This window comes from Hippopotamus amphibius, chromosome 1 (assembly GCF_030028045.1).
Source record: "Hippopotamus amphibius kiboko isolate mHipAmp2 chromosome 1, mHipAmp2.hap2, whole genome shotgun sequence".
Lineage (NCBI taxonomy): Eukaryota > Metazoa > Chordata > Mammalia > Artiodactyla > Hippopotamidae > Hippopotamus > Hippopotamus amphibius.
Window position 1 is genome coordinate 2,571,226 of NC_080186.1, and position 14,130 is coordinate 2,585,355.

Below are 14,130 nucleotides of genomic sequence, written 5' to 3' on the forward strand. Positions count from 1 at the left end.
GCCAGGGAGACCCTCGAGCCTGACTCTACTGGCCTGAAGGACAGCAGGGCCTACTGGCTTGTTCTGCAGGAGCCCAGGCTGGACCACAAGGCAGGAAGAGGGGCAGAGCCTATGATTTCCTCTTGCAAATGAAGATCTGGGGTTCCGGGAGTTTGCTCAGGAAAGACAGGCCAGGAGGGGTGGGGTCTGCTCCTGACTCACCTAGGGGGGCCACCTGCTTATTTCAGCAGCACAGCTGGCAGACCTAGCCCATTGCACAGCAGTGTGAGTGAGACCCTGGGGAGACTGGGTTGGGGGCCATGAGCCTCCTTCTATGTTCACCTTCTATTAATCTAAATTACCTGGTCGGGTCTGTGCACAGGAGGAGAACCATGGTTCTCTGAGCCAGGCAGCCCACCCTGCCTCTCTCCTTCCATCCTCTACCCCGACCCTGTGAGTACTTCCTGTGCTCCCATTCTGGCAGGAAGAGGGGCTCGGGCCCACCACAGGCTGGGACGTGCATGGACACACAGACTCAGTTCCCTTCTGCAGAGGCTCCAGAGCCCATGTGAAGTGCTCGGGCTGGCGAGTGGGCAAAGACAAGATGGGGGCTGAGTTTGGGTGTCTTAGGTTTGCCTGGCAGTGGGATGGAGAGGAGCCTGTCTGGGAGGGGCCCTCACCCAGGGCTCTGGGGCTGGGAGGAGACTTGGTAGCAGGACATGCAGGTGAGACCACCCAGGGAGATGGTGTCCCTCCTGAGAAGTGGGTAGAGGAAAGAATTCGGGGGAGCAGGGGAAGGAGAGGAGGCTGTGATGGGAGGAAAAGTGATGGGGAAAAACGCAGGAGCCCAGGGAAGTGGGGCAGGAAGGGGCCCCCACAGGGTGAGCCTGGGGCCTCTGCCATCCAAGGGCAGTGCCACAGTCAAGTGGACAGGCCACAGGTGCTCAGATATTTGGCTAAACATTATTTGGGGTGTATCTGTGAGGGCATTTGCAGATGAATTAGCGTTTGAATCAGTGGACTCAAAAGCAGAGGGCCCTCCCCACTGTGAGGGGGCCTCACCCAACCTGCAGTGGGTCTGAATAGGACAAAAAGGCAGAGGAAGGAAGAATTCACCCTTCCTGCCTGACCGCGGAGCTGGGACTCCTGCCTGTAACCCCCTGGTTCTCAGGTCTGTGGACATAGATGCTCTACCCCCAGCTCTCCTGGGCTTCCAGCGGCAGACAGCAGGTCCTGGGCCTTCTGAGCCTTCAGGACCATGTGAGCCAATCCTGTGATAAATCTCATTCCCTCTCTCTCTTTCCATGTATACATCTATATTCCGTTTCTCTGGGAACCGCGAATAATACAGTGGGTGCAGTGGGTGACAGGTGTACCCCCTAAATTCACGTCCACCTGGACACTTATTTGGAAATAGGGTCTTTACTGATGAGACTAAGGTAAGGATTGAGATGGGATCATCCTGGATTAGGGTGGTCCAGCTCCAATGGGAGTTTCCCTATAAGACACGGAAGAGGACACACAGAGACTCACAGAGGAAAGTGTCACGTGTAGATGGAGACAGAGATTGGGGTGTTGCGTCCACAAGTCAGGGGACACCAGAAGTCCCCGCAGCCATGAGACCCTAGGAGAGGCCTGGGACAGACCCTCCTTTGGAGCCCCTGGAAGGTACCAGCACTGCCGACACCCTGATTTGGGGCTTGTGGCCCCTGGATTGGGAGAGAATGCAGTTCTGCTATTTTAAGCCCCCAGTTCATGGGGGTTTGTTTCAGCAGCCCCGGGAAAGGAAGCAGTGGGCTGGGGGCACCCAACCAACCCCGACACGGACCTCGGATGGGAAACGCCTCCGGGGACAGTGTTCAGCAGCCCTTGCTGTCCCTCGGGTGTAAAGGCTATTAATGCAGTTTCCTTCCCCTAAACGGCCAGGGTCCTCGCGGCTTCTGGAACCTCTCCCTCCGTCTGTGAGGCCCTGTGACCTCACCCTCTTGTGCATCTGTCTGGGGGGGGCAAGGCAAGGGCTGAGGACACCCCCGCGGGTGCTCGGGCCAGCAGACTGACTGAGCGGAGGATGCAGGGCAGAGGGTGGCTTTCTTTACTCCCCCAAACACTTTGTAAAACTGGGAACACGAAGAGGGCAGGGGAGGGCCAGGAACGACACGGCCCCGTCCGAGATTTATTTGTAAGGAAGTCCCAGCTGTAATCTAAAAGGCCCTTTGACAAAGACACACATTTTTCTTTCGGAGAGCTCTCCATTGCAGGGGCCTGTCCTTAATAACATAACCCTCCAATAGAGGAGAGGGGAGCTCTGGACAGCTCGTCTGCCGGGAGCAGTCTAATCCTGATAAATGGGACAGCATCCTTCCTGCTGTGAAGAGTCCCCGCGTTAGATTAAACAGATCAATCCTGTTTGTTACCTCCTCTTATCCGCCAGCCGGCACCTGGCCGGCCTCTGGGGATCTGTCTGCGATGGCCCTGTGCGGGAAGGGACAGGTTCAGCACCGGGCACCGTGGCGACGGCCGTGCGGGGCTCTGGCCCTGGGAAGCAGCCGAGGGAGCCGGATGTTGTCCGTAGACAAGGCCGGGCCAGCCCTGAGGCTGGGTGGAGATCGCAGCTCCCTGGGATCCTGTGAGAAGCCGGCAGAGAAAGACTTGTTTCTGCAACAGATGCTGTCTATGTTCATCAGGTGGGCACCCCTTCCCCGAGCTGCCCCTGCTCTGCAGAAATGACCCCGCTGGACGAAGCCACCTTGCCTGTGGCAGGTCACACCCCCACCTGGGGGCTACCCTCAGCTGGGAGAGGTACAAGACCCCCTTACCTCAAGGTGGGACCAACATGATCTGCTCCAGGGCTCCCACAGGGTCGGACTGGAGCCCCTACAGACCCTCTTCCTCAGCTCCTCCCCTGCCCTGTCCTCTCCCCTCCATTATGGCCCCAAACCTGCCCCAGGCTCCACTTCTGGGGAAATGACAGGAAGCCCGGCTGGGGACTGACCATGGGCAGGGGGTGGGGGCATTTCCAGGGCTGCATGCCCACCTTAGCTCCAGTGGGGAGGCAGAAGGACCTCAAGTGTGGGTGGGAGGTCTGCAGAGATGTGGGAGAGCATCTCCTGAAGCCCCAGGCACCCCCAGCCCTCTCATCTGTGGGAGTGGCTCCCCCTGCCCCCCCAGGAGATGGAGCCCCTTCGTGGCTTGAAGACAGGTCGGAGGCTAGAGAGGTGCCTTGCAGGCAATGCTGCAGCCCCCCTCTACCAAGGGCCACCCCTGGTTTCCTTCCTGCCCCCAGGCCTACATCTGGGGTCAAATCACAGGAAGACCTGCATGGACCTTCTTGGGAGGGGAGGGGCTGGGTGCCAGGGGGTCAGGACCTGGCTGATGGGCACCTGTGGGCACTGGGAGAGGGGCTCAGGGCCGGGTCGGGGGTGGGACAGAGATAAGGCAGCTTATGTCCATAGGAGGCTCATGAGACAGGATGTCACCCTGGCAGGGACTCTGAGAGACAGTTCTAAATGCTCCTGGGATACGTCTCAGAAGTGCAGGAACATGATGGCTGGCATTAGATGAGGTGGAGACCACAGGGCTGCCAGGGCAGGGCTGTGGAGTGGGGCAGAGGTCAGAGCGTGGGTGTGCTGGGTGAGTCCACTACCGACAACTGGAACACCCACAGCTGACCCCTCTCTGTGGGGGCCAGGCCATAAAGTGTGCCCTGGTGAAGAGCTCCAGCATCTGGGAAGCTTTGTGGTGGTCATCCTCCGGAGGCTGGGCAGAAGGATGCAGAGAGTGGGCTGGGGTGGGGCTTGTGGGGCAGTGGGTAACAGAGACTGTGGTGCAGGGCTTGGACCCCTGGGTGGGGTGATGGATACGATGGAACGGGGCAGGGATTGTGGGGCAGTGGGGGTATGGATGCAGTGGGGCTGGGCAGTGGCTGCTGGGATCCTAGAACAGCAGAGGCCACACAGCAGCAGTCATCTGCCAGAAGCAAGTTACCAAGAGGGCAGCAAGGTCAGAATGCTGGCAGGGCCCTGATCTGCCAGAATCCAGGGCAGGGACGGATGGAACGTGGTACTCCAGGGCAGGATGGTGGGCAGCCAATGAGGAGAATGCTTAACGCATATAATCAAACAGGATCAAAGGTGGGTAAGGATAAGGCTGAGGTTAGAAGCTCTAACTGCACAGGAGAACTTGGACTGGTTCCAAATCAGTTCTTGGACCAGAACACACGGAGTGCAGGGAAGGCCCTGAGGAAGGAAGCTGCATGTGCAGGTATACAGCAGGGGCTCCCCTGCTTCTCCCCAGAGGAGCTCGTGGCCGTTTAATGGGGTGACTGTCCCTGGGGAAAGGGAGCTGGTGGACACGGAGCGAGGGTGGACCCCTGCACTGGGAATCTCTGGGCTCCCCGGGAAGGGGCAGTGCCATCTGTGCTGTCTTGGGCTGGGGCCTTGGATCATAGCCAGGGACGTGCTCGGTGACGCTTCTTCCTGTGTCTCTGTTGCCCAAGTTCACAGGGAGGGGTGGGCTGGTGGGAAATCCGGCAGAACAGTGCAGGCCACACTGACCCATGAGCGAGGAATGGCAGGTGCACCAGAGGCCTCAGTGACAGCATGCTCAGAGCTGGCCACAGCAGGGAAGGCTTTGGTGGGGGGCGGGGGGCACTGGGGCATGCCGGGACGTCCCCTCCAAAATACAGGGTATATAAGAGCACCAGGAAAGCTGCAGGAGCCTTGGTCGGCCCCTTGGGGCTTGGGAGGCAGCACTCTCCAGCCTTGAAAAGCCTGACCTATTTACGGGAACACAGAAAACTGCTGGTTTAAGTTGAGCTCAGAGCAAGGAAGGACCCAACCGTCTGCACTGCAGGCCAATGTCAATGCCAAATTTTTCCTGAACCCCCCGCCCCGGATCCAGGTAAACCGTGACTCGCGAAGACCCACCCCGGATTCTTTTGTGCTCTTGGCAATGGCTTAATGCCAAGACTCCCTTCCTCACCTGTCTAGAGGGACTCAGCCTGCCGGAGTGTTTACTGAGAGTGAAGCCAGACACAGACGCCCCACCCCCCATTGCCATCCTTTGTCCCGCCAGTGATCGGCTGAACTGTTTTGTGCTTACGAATCAATAGGAACAAAGAGCTCGTGAGTGGAACTTAATTCAGCTTTGCCTCTTCCCTGGGGCCCCTGGGCCCAGGCCCACCCCCACCCTGACGCTCGGATGGCCCTTCCTGACCCCAGGGGTGAAACAGTCTCTGGCCTGTGGTCCCATCACGTGGCCTCCATTCTTAAGTCCTTTATCTCACCTTCCCGCCTCCCATCATTTCCAGGCTGTTTGTTCTTCTCTAAAAAGGAAAGGCCTTTACTCCTGACATTTCAGAGGCTGATCTCATGGTTGGAGCCTCCCCCGAAGACAATACCTCCTCCCCTAATACAATAGCCTCTTCCCCCATTGCCCCCATTGTAATAGCCCCTCCTTCAATTATAATAGGTCCCCCATTGCAATAGGCCCCTCCCCCCATTGCAATAGGCCCCTCCCCTTCTTGCAATAATCCTTCGGAATCAAGTCGCTCCTTACTGAAGTTGGAAGTGTTTTTATTTGACACCAGGTATGTGCTCGGAGAGCTCTGAGCGGGTCCTGATGGCCCCCGCATCTGGGGTGGGGGCCACCTCCGCACTTAGCAGGCCCTGACCCACCTGTGGGGGTGCCTATAGAGACAGAGGCTGGAGGAGGGGAAGGGGGGTCGGGGTTGAGGGGCTCTCGCCACCGTGGGAATCAGGTACCAGACTCATTGCAGAAACTGAGTCCTGACAGAGGACACTCGGAGAAGCGCCTTCCTCCTTGCACCAGACCATCATTGGGGTCCCGGCGAAGGCTCTTCAGGGGAATTTTGTTCTCGGGTGCAAGGCACAGCGTGCCCTCTTCATCCGCTCACGGCTCCCCGGGTGAGTTCCCTGATCTCTCTTAATCCACTGACTTCAGGCAGAAAATCCAGTCTGCGGGCATTTGATTGTGGGTCTTGAGAAGATTTCCTGCCCTGTCCCCTGGCTCCCCTGGCAGCATCCCTGCTGGGTGACAGCGGTGACCTCTGCAGATGGAGGGCAGCCCAGGAAGGTGCTCTCCTGACCCCAGGGGCGGAGGGATGCAGCGGAGGCTGCCTGACGTTTGTCACCTCTGCACACATCTGCACTCGTCCCAGGAACCCAGAGGCACGGACAGGGCCCCTGCTATCTGAGGGAAGCTGGGAGACCTCGGTCACAGAACGGTCACTTTGACCCTCCCGTTTGGATGGGGAAAGTGAAGACGGCCTCAGAGGAAGCCGTGTGCGGCTTGCCCTTCCTCCCCTCTCCTCCTCCCTCTCCTCCCCCAGGTAACCCCCCTTCCAGGAAGCCGCCCTGGCCAGTTCAGCCCCCCGAACAGTCCTCTACACGCCCCGCGGCAGCAAACTCCCAGGCGAGAGGAAAGGGGCTGTGACGACCGGGTCCCTGCGCGCTGGTCCTGCCGCCTGGTCTCCCAGGGCAGACACAGAAGCGCCCCTCATGGGGCAGCCCCCACGGTGCCTGGCGCCGTCTGGGTTGGTAATGAGCCTTGATCAGCTTGGCTTTCTCCGGCATCTCTGGTGGAATTTGTCAACGAGCGTCGGTCAGCGTGTTGGAGTGTTTTTAGGGGTGCTCATTTGAAGGCACTCAGACCACTGCCCGTGTTTAATGATCGAACCCCCCATGCCCTCCCCAGGCCCGCCCGCCCTGTGGGCCTCCTTTCCAGAACCTCCGCGCTGACCCAGCCCATGACCGTCAGAGGGCACTCCCCGGCTTTTTACCACGCTTCTCTGCAGACGGACCGCACACTTCACAAACGTTAACCAGGACACATCACCGGCCCAGCGACACCACCATCACGTGATGACAGTCATCTCCCGATGACGGTTTGATGGGCTGAGCGGCAGGTGCCAGCGATGCAACGTGGCCAGGAGCGGATGCCCGCCCGAGCTGCTGCCCTGAGACGGCGCGGGCCTGGGGGCCTCGGTGCTGCCCATGTCCGGGCTGCGGCCCCACCGAGAAGGGCTGATGAGGGTGCCCTCTGCTCTGAGCGGTGGAGCCGGGGTGCAGGTGGTGGACTGGCAACGCAAGGTCACTGCACTAGCTTCCTGAGGCTGCGGTGGCAAAGTACCCCCAACCGGGGGCTCAAAGCAACAGAAGCTTACCATCTCACGGGTCCAGGGGCCAGAGTCCAACACGAAGGTGTGGGCAGGCGTGGTGCCCTCCAAGGGCTCCGAGGGAGCAACTCTCTCCCAGCTTCTGGTGTTGCTGGCGGTGTCCCTTGCATTGTGCGTCCATCCATCACCCTGACCTCTGCCTCCGTGGTTACCTGGCAACCTTCTCCGCATCTCTACGCATTCCTCCTCTTCTTACATGAACACCAGTCATGGGATTCAGTGGCCGCCCTGATCCAGTATGACCTCATCTTAACTTCATTACATGTGCAAAGACCCCATTTCCAAATAAGGCCACGATCACAGGTTCTGAGTGGACATGAACTTTGGGGTCACTGTTGAACCCAGTGCAGTCGCTGAGTCCAAATGCAGCCCTGGCACTGACTCCTGAGCCTACACCCACCTCCACACCACCCCATAGACACAGGCCTCGCAGTGGCTCTCTGTCCATAGGGAGCCTGCACTGGCCTGATGAACAGAACAGCTGCCCCAAGCCCCCACGTGGGGCCTGGCTAAGGCAGGGCTCAGTGGAGGTCCTGCTTCCTGGCCCTTCTGTGGGATCCTCTGGCTTTGGAGGAAGGAAGACACAGTCTATTTTCTACTGAAGGAGGCTGGAGACCCTCCTCTCTGAAGAATTGCTGGCAAGACACAGAGTGGAGCCTAAGAAGTAGGGCCTGATAGTGGGGAGCAGATACACAGGCAGATAAAAGAGAAGAGGTGGCCAGATGCTGCTGGAAGTGTCAGAGTTCCCTGAACAGGAACCTGAATCAGAAGGTCTCCAGCTCGTGGGGAAAGGAGCAGGATCTGACTGGTCCTGCCGGGTGGGCCCTGGAGGTTCCTCCTGGGTCATCGCAGAGCTCATGGTACATCGACCAGGTGGGGCCACCCCACGACCAGGTCTGTGCACACTCGAAAATGTCCAAACTACAGACCGCCTGCCACCCTGACCCAGAGAGACGAGTGACTGCTGCTTCTTTACCCATCACAGCTTCAGCCCCACTCCCCTGCTCTGGCCTTTTAGATACAGCCGGCGAAGACCTACTCTCAGGCAGCATCCGACCCAGAGCGAAGCCCAGATTCCTCCCCCTCCAAATCACTAAATACAAGCCCAAACCTGTGATACGCTCTCCCTGACACCCTCTCGCTGAGACCTCCAAGGCTCCCATGGTGCGCCATCTCCCTAATTGCAGTAAGACCGCAAACCCAACCTTGTTCGAGTCTCAGTGTGCTCCCGGTGGCCTTCAGTGGCAGGGTCTCGACCCAGGACATTAACTGGAGTTACCTGTGTGAGTGCTCTTTCTTGCCAGGCATGGAGCACAGAGCTTTTACACACATCAGCTTGCACTGTCTTCCACGTCAGACCTGGGGGCTGTTACTGTAAGGCAGAAACTGCGTATCCACACCGTTTGTGTGTTTGTACCCAGGTCTGCTTGTGGCATCTGTATCTGGTGTGTATCAACGTCTATGTCAATCCTCCTCGTTGATGCCTGTGACCGCATCTGTCGTCTGTATCTCTATAGCTGCCTGGACCTCTGGCTCTGTATCTACTTCCATCCTTACCTTGTCACATACGTCTATGTCTATATATGCATTTTCAACTTCATCAGTGATTGCAGGTGAGGAAACCGAGGCCCCAAGTTGTTACACACCTCACCAGAGGCCGCCGTTAGTGAGCTATGGATCCGGGCAGCCTGGCCCGAGAGCCTGTGCGCTTGGAGAGCTGTGTCCCCGTGCCCGGAACTGTGCCCAATAGTGGGTGCTCAATGAATCCCCGCGGGCTGAATGAGTGCAGGAATGCACGGGAGAATTCACGGCTGTTGGGAATGGTGGCCGTTACAACCCTTAGGAGAGCACTTGGCTAATAGCCAGTAAAACTGAAAATATTCGTACTCTGTAGCCTGTGACATCGCTCCTGGGGATACAAGCGAGGGAAAGAGTGGCCGAAGTGCACAGGGACACGGAAGGGATATTCGTCACCGTGCTGTCCCGGGGTGTGTCGGTGTGAACTGCCCAGGGGTGCAGAGGACAGTGCATAAAAACTGATGGTGGGGGGGACGGGCTACACTTCAGTTGTGTAAATTACATCGATATGGGACATTTATCAACTTGGATGGATCTCAGAATTATACGATTAAAAAAAAGCAAAGAGATTCATATGATAGTGTGTTAAGTAAAGTTACACAGCACTACTAATAATACCATATATGTGTATATAGGTACATATTTATGTATTTATATTTAGATATGTATATTTATATATTGGGAGAGAGAGAGCAAGAACAGGATGGAGAAGGAAAAGAGAGAGACTGAGAGTGAGGGATAGAAAATAAAAACGTGGACAGGAGTAAAAGAAGCCCCAGGTGGGCAGAGGGCTGGGATGCTGGGATCTGTGACTATTGGCAATGTATTCATTTTAAAAAGGCCTGAAGTACAAATGGCAAAACAGGGACGAGGGTTATGCTTTGGGTGCGGGTACACGAGTGTCTGTTTATAAGGGTCTCTTTTTTTCATGCTTTTAAGCTTTTTGCACAAAGAACGCATAAGAGGGGCCTCAGAGTGGCCGGGGAGGTGGGGAGGAGATTGCTGGGAGGTGGCCGGGCGGCCACACAGGGACCTGGAGGTAGACCACGGTAAGGATCTTTATTTTTATGTAAGTGAAACAGGAAGCCTCAGATGTTTACAAGCAGAAGGGGTGGAGGGGGAAGAGCTGCATTTTTAGAGTGTACTCTCCTCTCCAAGTGATGGTCAAGTAACAGACTGTGTCCTTTCCTGGGGCTGCCCTAACAAATGACTGCAAACAGGAGCTTAAAACAGCAGCTTTATCCCCTCCCAGTCTAGAGGCCAGAGGCCCCAGAGCAAGGTGTGGCCAGGGCTGTGCTCCCTCTGAAGGCTCTAGGGGCCACCCGTCCCTGCCTCTTCCAGCTTCTGCTGGTCCCTGGGCTTCCTTGGCTAGTGGCTGCCTCCCTCCAGTCTCTGCCTCCATCGTCAGGGGGCCGCCCTCCCCCCATGTGTGTCTGTCTCTGAATCTCCTTCTTGTAAGGACACCAGTCATTATAAGCCAGTATATGATCTCATCCTAACTAATTACATCAGCAATGACCCCATTTCCAGATAAGGTCACACTGTCAGATGCCAGGTGGATGTGAATTTTGGGGGACACAGGGTCGGGGGAAGCAGAAGTTTGTTCACGAGGCAGTGGTGGTCCAGGGGGCCTGACTCAAGCAGAGCGGCTGCTGGGTTTGGGGTGTGGGGATTCCAAAGTACTGGGGGGTTGTACGGTTAGGACTTGGATGTAGGGGAAGGGGGGCAACAAGGATGACTTGGGATCGCCAAGACTCAATGGGGCAGGGACCCAGGCAGCAGCTTTCTTCCTGCGGGGATGTGGTTCACCTTCTACAGGGACTCAGGCAAGAGCTACCAGGGAGGCAGGGCAGAGCTGGGGGTCTCTGGACCCTCCCTCCCACGTGCACCTCCAGGTGGTTCCTCCCAGTGGAGCTGGCTCTGCCCGGTCCTGCCTGAAGTCCGAGGGGGGCTCGGCTGCTTCTTTTTCTGCAGCATCGTTTCCTGGCAAATGTCCAAGGGCGAAGTGAAGCCAGCTTCCCTTGTTGGCTTGGAAAGTAGAGGTCGGCGCCACTGGCAGGGCTGGGAGTCTCCATTAGGGGCCCACCCACCCACCCAAAGTAGTCTGGGGAAGTGGAGGGCGGGGCCCGGAAGACAGAGCGCAGGTGACACAAAGGAGAAGCTACGCCCAAGATGCGCAGAACAGCTGAGACCACGAGGAAGAGAGCAACTGTTCCGGGGGCGGGGGGGGGGGGGGCTCTTACTGAGGACTCAAGGCTCCAGAGGCCAGGCCCCCGACAGCTGGTCCCCAGTCACCCAGGCCATCGCTCACCCAGGAGGTGGGCCCTCATTGTCCCCGAGAGTTGGGTTCTCTGGGCTTCAGTCAATGGACAGACCCAGACCGTGTGAGGCTAGGATGTGCGGACTCGCACCCACTGAGCGTCCAGACATCCAGCGTGGCCTGATGTGGGGCTCGAACCGGGCTTGCCCCAGGCCTGGTCCGCCTCTCTCCGCCCCTTGCTCTGCTCCTGCTGGCCGCCTCTTTGGGAGGACCTTCCTCCTGCAGCCCCACCAGCCTCAGGCTCGCTGCCTCCCACATCCTTAGCAGCCTGGAAACCGAGGGACAGCTTCTCCCCTGATGGTTCCAGCAGCATCTGGAGTGTGTGGGTACTGGCCAGGCTTCCGGGGGGGCCGGGATACAACGTGCTCATTAGTCGGGGTGGGGTTCAGGTGGGGCTGGGTGGGGTCCGTGGGGTCAAGTAGGGCTGGGTGCGATCAGGTGGGGTCAGGTGGGGTCAGGTGGGGTCAGCTTCTCTGACTTGCAGGGGTGGGGGACAGGCCTCCAGCTATGGGCTGTTCCTAGAAGAAGGGCCAGTAGGTGCCAGGTCGGCAGAAGCATCAGCTCTCTCCTTCACCAGGCACACCTTCTACCAGTGACAGAAATCTCATTGCAGACTCAGGGCTCCGAGAAGGGGGTGCCGGTGGCCAAAGCAGGGTCCTGTGGGGTGGCCGCGAGGCTGGGTCTGCAGTGTTGAAACTGTGAACTGAATCTACGTCCTGCTGCAGGCATGGAGGCAGGAGGGCCTGCCTGCATCCCAGAGCCTGGCCTCCCCATGGTCAGAGCTTCCAGGGGTAACTGGTGGAGCAGGAACCTGGTCTGCCGGGACCCCAGCCAGAGAGCAGAGCTCCGTCACACCTGCCCTCTGTCCCCTGTTTCCAGGTGAGGAATCAAAGCTCAGAGACGGGACTCCAGTTTCTGAGGTGTCCATGGGCTCCTGTGAGATGGAGGCAGTTTTGCCCACGTTCCCATGGCTACAACAAAGGACCACCAAGTGGGGGGCGGGGGTGGTCAGAACAGCAGGGATTTCCTGTCTCGGTTCTGGAGGGGCCGACTCGGCTCCAGGCCTCTTCCTTAGCCCCTGCGTGTTTAGTTTGTGTGAACATGTGTGGACATGTGTATACTGTGTGTCCACGGCCGTGTGCATGCTTGACTGCATGTACGTGTGTGTTTCGTGTGTACACGTGCACCCGTGTGCATGTGCTGTGTCCCTGGAAAGGCCTGCAGCCCATCTCCTGGGCGCTGGGCCTTCCTGCCTCACCCTTGGGCACGCGGTTGGCAGTCGGCACAGACGTCAGCACGAGGCCGGCACAGAGGGAGGCGAGGGCCCTGCTGTCCTTCAGTTTCTCCCTTCAGTGTGGTGGAGAGAACTTTATGTGGCCAGGAGGGCGGTGAGGATGGCTGGTGGTGTCACTGGGTGGGCACCACGGGGACCTCGGAATTTGGGGCAGACGCGGGAGGCAGGCGGCAAAGTGGCGGCTGCATCACAGACTCACGAGCACATCGCGGGTGGCAGGCAGACCCCGGGCTGGGCTGGGGTCACCAGAACCGATGGAAAAGGCGCTTTGCACACACCCGCTCTTCCTGGGGGTGACACGGATGTTTCACTCTTGCATATTGGAGTAGTGTGATGGCCATTGTCATTCAGCTGGGCTTGTCCCTGAAACCTCACCCTGCTACTGGTGTGTCGGGGTGGAGAACCTACAGACTGGGGTGAAGGTGTATCTCAAGACACGTCCGTCCACGGAGCCCACTCCCCAGACAGCTGGTGCCCACCCTGTCCAAGGAGCGGTGTAAGAAAGCACATTCCCTTCCCTCAGGAATTCAAAGTCCATTGATATCGGTGGAAATAATAAATGCTCTGGTGTGAAAGGCTGTCGGGACTGAGGGGGCAGACTCAGGCATCAGACCAAGGAGCTGTGTGACCCTAGGCAACAAATTGACATCTCTGTGCTTGGTTTCCTCCTTTTGAAACGGGGCAGCCTACCTTCAGGGTAAGGCACAAGACTTGGGAAGTTAATAGCTGTAACATGCTCAGAACAGTGTCTGACCCACAAAGCTCTCTGTAACGGTTGCCTATTATTCCTGATAGTTGAGCTTTACCAGACTTTATCATATGCCAGCCACTCGGCAAAGCATTTTACATCCATTCTATCTTTCATCCTTAGAGCAAATCTGTTTGGCCCTTACAGCTGAGTGTCTGGCCTGACAGCTTATGGCCAACAAGTGACCCCTGGGGTCCTGGACTCTCCCTCAATGACTCGGAGCCCCCGGGCCTGCTCGTGTAACCCCCACCTCACATTGTTTGGTGACAAGAAGGCAGCGGGCACTCTGTAATGAGTACCAGCATCGCCGCAGGTAGGAGACACTGGGGCAGGACTCTTCCAGCTGTGACCCCAACCACTCCCAGTAATTCTCCCAACCACTCACACCTCCCAGGTGGAGAAACTGAGGTTCAGCAAACTGAAATAACTTGCCTTTGGTCCCAAAGCCAGAAAGCAGCAGAGCCAGGGTCTGAGCTGTCCTTGGCCTTAACCAGCCACTGTTCTTCCCACCCCCACTGCCAGGTATCCTGGGGATCGCCCCGCGGGTCCCAGGGCACAGCCATGGGTCAGGGCGTGGGGCTGGTGGAGAGGAAGCAGTCAGGAAGTCTGAGACGCACAGCCTGATGAGCACATGGCATGCTAGCCTTGTCCACTGAGACACAGGCGAGGGAAGCACTCGTGCTGTCAACATCACCACCACCTGAAGGCCTTGGCAAGGGGCAAGGACACTGTGCAGAGTTAGATTTAGAAATAAAATCTGATCAGAAGTTGCAAAATCCTTCTAAAACGCCCTAAGCAGAATCGATCTGTGAGGCAGCTTGCTCAGTAAAGAGTTGTTTCCAGGGTTTTGCTAGGACAGGAACATGGACTTGGACAGAATGTGCTCACAGGCAATGCAGAGAGCCAGGACCACCTGGCCACGTGGGCACCTGCTTTCCCAGTGCAGGCCAGGAGGGGAACGGGGGGCAGGGCTTTGAGGAGGTGATGGAGGAAACAACCAGAGGCTGATCTGAGAG